At 38.2% G+C, this 8,813-nt stretch overlaps 1 protein-coding gene across 1 annotated transcript in view; it reads left to right on the forward strand.

Moving 5' to 3' along the window:
• Nucleotides 1-8,813, forward strand: part of GTF2F2 (general transcription factor IIF subunit 2) — a 78,355-nt gene that overhangs the window by 15,558 nt on the left and 53,984 nt on the right. The window lies entirely within an intron of this gene.

Below are 8,813 nucleotides of genomic sequence, written 5' to 3' on the forward strand. Positions count from 1 at the left end.
GTAGTTATGTCTGGCTAGAGCTAGGGTTTGGGTTTTGTTTTCTGTAGCAGGGAATTTTTTGTAAAATGGAGATTCCTTCTGTTACTCTGGCCTAAGCATGTCAGAAGACTGACATTAGGAATGTTATGGTCTGCAGACTTGTACTGAATACAAGTCTGTACAAGGTGTGTTTTACAGCTTGCAGTTCTTCTTATTTAATTGGTAAAACCTGTTCACTGATTCTGTGTGAATCGTGGTGCAGTTTTAAGATAAGAAGGGATACTTCCTAGAGATTGGTATTTTATACCACTACAAGACTGAGATTCACTGCTATGCAGTGTCTCTTGTAAATCAGATATTGAGATTTTAGCTGCTAAAATGAATCAGAATTTTGATACTTCTGTTTAGTTGGTTTTTTAGTTGTAAGGGTGCACTCTTGGTTTTGTTTTGTTTCGGTTTGTGTTTGAATGGTTGAATTGTCTGCTGTTCACTTGGTGCCTCCTCTGTGCTCTGTGAATGTTGTGTAAGATGGCCACGTGTTTAGTTGTTTGTATTTTTGCTTCAGCCAGAAGAATGAATTACTGTATGGTGTGAGCTGTTTAAATATGCTGACAGGATAAGTTCTCAACCCATTTTATGGAATCAAACTGGGTATGGATTCACTCTCTGAGTGATGGTAGTTGGTTACCCTGGGGCGTATAAAGGAGGACTCTCAGCCCTCAGTTACACTGTTTACTTATTCACTTTTTTCTCAAAATCATTGTGGAACTCAGATGGCCTTTTCCAAACTACCTCTCAGGTAATTCAGGATATTTAGTATTTAATTTTTTTCTGTTAATCTACTGTTTCTTGGCCTACATCAAGTACTTCTGAGGCAAAGATGATGTATTTTATGTTTTTATTCAGCATGTTAGCATAACAAGATCCTTTTGGGTCTTACTGAAATAAAATATGTAAAGTTTTAAAGTTAATTCATAGTTAGCAAGTAAAGAAAGTACATGAGATATGGCATTCTGGAACCATTTGATTTACATCCTTAAAAGATGATTACATTGGCAAGGTGCTGTCAAACTTTAGAATTTATGTCGTAAATCCTTAGTATTATGTATGACATTTTTAATCACATTTATTGTTGGGATAGTTGTAAACCACCTAGAAAAGCCATGACAGTGTTGCTACTCTACATGGTGCTGTTTGAGAGAGAATGTGAGTGATACTGGATCACACCAAAGTTCATCTGGCTGGTGTGCTGTCCTCAGTGGTGCTAAGCAGCAGATACCTTGAGATGAGAGTAAGAGCAGGGTAGAAGCACAGTGGTACCTCCCCATGATACTTTTCATGGAATCCTAGAACAGTTTGGTTTGAAAAGGACCTTTAAAGGTCGCTTAGTCCAGCACCCCTGCAATGAGCAGGAGCAACTCCAACTAAAACTGGTTGCTCAGACCCCTGTCCAACCCAACCCTTGAAGGTTTGCAGAGAAGAGCTCCTTCCTCCTCTCTGGGCAACCTGTTCCAGCTTCTTCCAGCCTGTAGTGATTCACAGCTCAGGGAGTTCCAGAACCAGAAATTATGGTATTTTACCTAACAGGACCTCATGGATTTTTCTTCTATGAAGTGTCCCTGTTGTTTGAGCCCATGTAAAATCTTTAGTATCCATAACATCTCGAATGATGTTAACAGTCAAAATATTCAGGAATCAAGACATATGTGAGACAAGTTTCCTTAAATTAAATTTGAGTTCCTTTTGCATTTTATCATTTTAGATCAATTTTTCCATACAGAAATCTATTTGTTTAGAGCTTGTAATAAACAGTGCTTGGTGATTCAACTAGTGTTGTTTAGTGCCTGAAGGCTGGTTTATGCTGAAATTGAAAGGAGCAAATGATACACTAAGCTAAAGGAAAAGAGAAATGAGGATTGACTTTACTTGGTCCTATATAAGGATGAGCAAGCAATTTAAATCCAAATATGTGTATGTGGCTCTTGTTTGTTTATGACATTGCTTGCACCTACCTGAAAGTGCTGTCAGTGGTGACAGAAGCTGTGAAAACCAAGCATTTGTGCCAGTATAAAGTGTGACCTGCTCCCCCCCATAAAAATACTCAGAAGCTGCTGCTCTGAGCCTGTGTAGTCTGCTGAGTATGATACAGTAAAGAAATGCATTCTCATGTAAGAGCAAATTCAGTTAGGTGCAGTCCTTGTGGGAATGCATTATATGGAAGCTGCAGGGGCAGCAACTGAGTATTTAATGTTGCCCAAGCTTTGAGCATGTAGACAGACAATATAGGGTAAATTTAGTATTAAAATGTTACCAATTGTGAGTGTATGAATGTGACTGCAGACACAAGTATACAACACTCAAACTGCTTGTATATACCACTTCCTTAATTTCTTTATATTGTGGTAAAAAAGGATTCACATGTTGATTATACATATGTTGGAATATTTGGAATTCATTGTAAGCGTGATGATAACCACTGACCTCCATGTGATAAAATCAGCCCTTTTTTGGTAAAGACAGAGACTTCTTATGGTATAACATGGGATGATATAAAGCTGCTAAATGCACATTTGATTTTTTCCTCTTTCAAGCAATTAACATATATTAATTAAACTCCAAAAAAAAACCCCTCTAACTGAAAAATGATTGTCAGGAGGGATAAAACAGTGACTTTTAATTTAAATATTAGCTTGCAACTCAGCGTTGAAGATAATTTAGATGTGATTCTGCCATGCTCAAGACACACAAACAGTTTTTGTCTTGGAAATATAACCGGGTTTGTTGGCAGATAAATACAACACAGCTTAAAATATAAGTTTTCCAGTGGCTTTCCAGAAGCCGTAATCAGTGTGAGACTCCATTGGTAGCTGTTGAAACACACAAAGAAGCAGTGATTCTTGCTTTAAGGTATATGTAGTCAAGGCCTATGGTACTGATTATAATGAATATTGTGGAAGAACAGGGAAGGTGCAGTGATACAATAGCAAAAGGATATGGATTTAATGTAGGCCAGGATTAAGTGGGGTGAATTTTCTTGAGAATTTGTGTAAGTGTCCTTGGTGCCCTTAGAGCGTGACTATTTATTTTAGGATATTTTATGAATAGTCTAACAGGTATGTCTGAGCAAACAAATGTACTTATTGTCATACAGTTTCTCTCCTGAGAACAGGACTTGATACAACACAATGGGAATTAATCCCATGTCTGTATTTTGTCCTTCTATGCTGTCCATGTCCAGCTTGTAGAAGTAATGAATAAACAGAAGTGTGCTTTTGGCTTGTACCAGAGTTCTTGGTTTTCCTTATGGCTCTTGAGGAATCCCAGGAATCTTAGCCATGCCGAGCACTGCAGATCATGACTTCACAAATTGTGTTTGTCTTCTGTGAGGTATTTTGCTGATTGTTGCAGTTCACCCACCTACCAGCGTTTGATGGATTTGATCACATTTGATGGGCTCAGATTTATAGAGTATTGCGAATTCAGGGCCTTGAATGATGGATCAAAGGGGCAGAGGAAAATCAAATGTTTTCTGTCTTTGTACAAGACTGACATGTAAGACTTGCAGGAGTCAGTTTCAAAGTGAATAAAATGAGGGAACACTGTGGGCAAACCCAGAAATCATAATCTTGGCATGGCAGAAAAGTTATAGAAGTAGACTTTTATCGTCATATGGAAGGCGTAAGGTAGCCTACCTGTTAGATTTCTGCCCTGTTGGGAAAGACCTTTATTTGCTATTCTTTTTAGAAAATGTGTTGGGAATGTCATAAGACCTGGCAGTGCTGTAGGCCTTAGATAATGTTAGTATTGATAAGACTTCTAACCTCAAGAGTACCTTTTCCTCTCTTTAGCTGATTCTTATCAACCTGCCTGGCAGGACCTTTAATTTGTCTCCTCTGAGGCTACCAGTTTCAGTACAGAGAAAATGTACTGCTTTATCCCTAATACTTGCCAAAGGCCTTATTTAAGTAGTAGAGAGGCGATAAATGACTGGGTTTGGTGTTGCAGTTGCTTGTTCTGTTTACATTTTTTCATGCTTAGCCTGTTCATTGCTAGTTTGTTTGCTTATTTTTTCTTCCTGATTGAGAGAGTCTGTATCCACCTCTGACCTGTTTTTTTTTCATTTTATCTGTTCGCTATGGTACAAAATCAGGAATCTCCTAGGAGCTAACAAATAGCTTTCTGTGGAACTGCAGCAGGAGATTTGTAGCTTGAAATTTTCTATTAACAATATTTTTTAAAAGTTAATTCCTCTGACTTCTGCTATAATAAATAAAATTGCCTCTTTGAAAGGTGGCATATGAAAAGCAAAAAGAGAATTTTGTAAGATTTTTCATCCATTATTTATTTATTAATTTCAGGATTATTAGACATTACTGGTACTGTATAACCTCAGTGTTGCATGGTGTGGGCATCTGTCTTCAGCACAAAACCAAGACCCTCAGCTGACAGTGAGTGACACTGAGTCCTTTTCTCTTCACCTCATAGTGCTCTCATAGGCTCTCTCACCACACTTCTCCCTCCCCATTCTCACAGCTGGGGGAGTCCAGCACTGCAGACTTCCCTGAGCATCAGAGTCCAGACTCTGGCAAGCCCCTTGGAACTTCGTCTTCCTGGGGCATTTCCCCAGCAAGCAGCCTTGGGTTTTTAAACCTGAATTCTCATCTCCTTGATGTGTTTCTGTTGCTGGTAAAGTGCCACCCCCTGACACAGGATGCCAAATCTCTCTTCAGGAGCTGTGAGCAAGGAGACCTTGTGCTTTGATTAGAGCAGGCTTTCCATACCTGGAGCAAAGCTGTCCCGGAAAGTTTGGTGGTGTCAAAGGGAAAAAAAAAATGTATCCTGGAAAAGAGTAAAGATCTAGCTTTTCACAAAACTGAAATAATGCTTGGGGTGGGACTAGTGGAATACCCCTTTAATGCCCAGAAAGATGATGGCTTTCATGAACTGTGTGTAAACCAAGGTTATGTCTCCCACAGTCACACTGCCAGTGAGCAAGGCAGTGTTGTAATTTTTGGCATTATCAGGAGAAGCTTACAGACATTCAAAATGACTCAATTTGTAGGAGTCATCTTCTAACAACTTGGTTTTGAAATCCTAGCATGTTGAGCTTGCATATCATCATGTTATAATGGTGTTTTAAATGAGTAGCTGCTGTTTACAGCTATAATTATTTTACCAGCTTTGAGCAGCACAGATAGAAACAGCTTCCTGGGAGACTGTTGCATTAGCTGTGTGTGGTACTCCTACTACAAACATTTTTGGGAAGAGAAATCAACTGTCTAGTTCTACAGAACATTACGCAATTTCAGAAAGAAAGACAACTGCAGTTGCTTTTTTGGAGTGGTTGCTCATCTGCATTCCTCAGGTGTCATCATACATCTTCCTCCTACCTTCCCCAGTCCTTGCCATACTGCTTGTTTTCTGGCATTTTTTTGGGAATGATGATGATTTACAGAGGCAGTGTTTTGAGACAATGTTCTCTGTCATATTCCAATACATAGGAGTTACAGAATGTCTATTTCAAATGTAAATAAATCCCAAAATGTTATTTTTTCTGATCCTAAATTTCTTGTACCTTACTTATTGATTTTGTTTCAACACAGTGTAATTATGCAAGGCTCTCTCTTCATGTAAGGGTTCCTTCATTTTTTAACTAGTAGTGACTTTCCTTTTCAATCTACCCTGTGTTGCAGGGCAGCAGACAATGTTAGGTTTATGTAATAGTTATTTTGCAAAGATGATCTAGCCTAGGAAAATAGTATTTATTTTGCCACAGACCCAAGTGAACTTGTGCTCTTCATCCCCAATCCTGATTTATCAGTCAATAGCATTAGGGCAACGTGACCCTTCTACACAAATAAATGAATGGATTAGACACTGCTCTTATTAAATTGTATTTTTTGTTGCCTGCCCTTATTCTGCTTGTATACTAATGAGGAGTGGGGGAAGAAGATCATTTTCTTAACCTCTTCTCATCTTACTGAGTGGAAACCTTGTAATGCTTTTAAGAGGCGAAAATAACAATGCCACTGGTTTTCTGCAAATGATGATGTAATTTTTACCCACTGTAGAAAAGAAGTGACCTGTTGTCACTTAAACAGTTGTAATAAGTACAAATGCAAAAAATGAAAAGACATGAGTGTTTGAAAATATCAATAGTGCAATTATGAGGCTGTGAAACACTGGTCAGTGGGTGAGTCAGTGCTGAAGGTACAGAACTGGAGCTGCAGTTTGACCCTGTTGTGCAGCCTCTGTATTTCACAGCATGAAGACTACTTCCAGAAACCACATCTAACCCTAGAAGTCATTGGGCAATAAGACTGGTTAGAGACTGAAAAAATACTTTGAGCAGGCATTGTATATATTTTTCCCAGTATTTATTCTTTCTTAGGCATCCCTGACAAAGCCCCACAACTGGCCTGATGAAAGCAAGGGGTACAGTGAAACAAAAATGAAAATAGTTGCATGATGGGAGGAGAGGACATGAGAAGGGAAAGAATGTGAGGGTCAAAGGATCAAAAATGTTGGTTCTCCCAGACATGTGAAGTCTCTGGGTTTAGAAACAGTTCCCAGTCACCAGGGAAAACTGGGGTAAAACAAGCTTTAGTCTGACATAGTGCAGCCACTTGTAGGTTTTGTCTTCAATGGAAATCCATATAGTTGGTACCTATGGCAGTGTACTGCCAAGTGTGATCGAGTCCTTGGCTTCTCCTCCACCATTGGGGAAAGGCGAGCATCCAGGTGTCAGTATTTTGGTTAGTTTGGCAGCTATTTATATTTTTCCATGAGTAGTCATTCAAGAAATTAATAGGGACAAGGACAATTTTTTGTAGTCTATGGAATTTAGTCCTGCCTTCAGTTGCCTCTCCTTTCTGCTTGGTGACACCTTTTCTCACTTGGCGAAACAGGCAGGGAGGCAAGCAGAGCTGACCAAGCCTGGGAGCAGGTTAAGTGCCTCCTTGGGGAAACAGGAGGAAGTTCTTTCTTGCTCCTACCAGAGCAATTGAAGGTCATTAGAGAAATTATGGTAATTGTCATTCCTTCCTGATACTTGTAGGACAGTTCTGATAAGTTTGTTGTGATCCAAGTCTTAATGAGAGAAAGGAGAATAGAAATATTTTGCCTGCACATCATGTACTAAATAATGTTAGTGTTGTTAGAACAACTGTGGGTATTTCTGACTTAAGCACTTGATTTTGCAGCTTTCATATTGTCATAGCACTTATTGAATATGAAATTTCTAGCTTTAAAGAAAAGACAGAAAAGGTAGCTGTTGCATAACTGTGTACTTTTTCTGGCCCATCCTACTGTGATGGAACACAAGTATCCACCTGACTGACTGAACATATGCAAAATATATTTATGTTATAATTAGGATGATTATGGAGTACAAAGGAAACATTATTCGCACTGTTGATGTTTTATGTGCTTTTTTTGTTCCTATACCAAAACAAGACAGTCCCACCCTGAAAAATTGCTCAAGTTTATATCTAGTTTTAAGTGTCTAATTGTAGCTGATATGGCATGATTCAAGACAGTTGTGGATTTGTTTAGTCTGAATAGAGAAGGGAATTAAATTTTTTACCTCCATGTTCCTTTCTGCTGTGTAATTCAAAGAGCTGAGGTGCCTTCGATCAGAGGTAGCATGTAAAAATTTCAAACCCTGACACTTGCAGAAATGCATCACTGCTCATGAAAAAGGGAAAAGAAACAAGATTGAAGTTAGTGTTGCAGCAGATGACTTTATGTGTGTGCCATAAATGTCAGTATTACTTACACAGAAATATACGAAAATTACATGAGGTAATGAATCATTGAATTTCAAACAAACAAACCAACCTGCAATAAACCAACCAAACAACACAGGTATTTATTTTAATAATTATTAGAGAAGTACATTTTTCACCCAAAAACCCCTTTTTTTTGTCCAAGTTCTCTGTCATAGGTTAAAAGGGCAGTAGATACTCTGAACCAAAATTCTGGCAAATAAATCTTTTATGAATAGCTATACAATATTCTTAGAAGATGCTTCAGATGGTTTCCATGTTACCTGTGATTATCAGCTTATGAACAACTTATATTCTGAAAATATTTTCTACAATAAATGCAGACCCATCAAATTCTCTACTGATTTTTCATGAGCAAAAGTCATTCTCCAATAAAAAACTGGTTCTGCCTTCTGATAGGGGAGTGATAACAATTGATTTCTTGGTGTTTGGCATCCTAAGAGCTTAACTGAAAGGCAAGCAACCACAACATATTTTAATTAACATATATTAATTGTTTGAAATAAAAATTGTTTTTCGCCTTCCTTCTTTTTAGCTGCAATTACATTTTAAATTTTAGTCAAAGACCCAGGACAAATGAAGGTTGTAATCATAAGTGTTTAAGTGCAAATGGATTGACATCCCAGGAGCAACATCCTCCTCCAGACTTTGTGTTGATGCAGGCTGTGTATTTGACAGCACTGTGAGCATGCTGCTTTAAAACGTGTGGATTTATTATGGAGCTTTTTTAGATTGTCTTGCCGCTTTATCTTGCTCATGTAGAGAATTCTATCTACAATGGGCTTTTCATGTAATTGTTCTGTGTGTGATTGTGTTTCTAGTTCTTGTCCTAGAAGATGAACAGGATTTTGTATTTCTTTTAGGGAAACTTTCAAATTTGCTTTTCACAGAAGTCCTACAGATTCTTATAAGCACACGAGTAGTGGTTAATGAGGGTTTTTTTAATACCTCAATTTGAAAAGAGCTTGGAGGGGGAGGAGGGAAGATGACACATGCTGGTGGCACATGTAAACAATAGTATTTTACTATGTATCTTTTGTGTGTATA

The sequence above is a fragment of the Onychostruthus taczanowskii genome, unplaced genomic scaffold (assembly GCF_017590055.1).
Source record: "Onychostruthus taczanowskii isolate IOZ18803 unplaced genomic scaffold, ASM1759005v1 scaffold26, whole genome shotgun sequence".
Lineage (NCBI taxonomy): Eukaryota > Metazoa > Chordata > Aves > Passeriformes > Passeridae > Onychostruthus > Onychostruthus taczanowskii.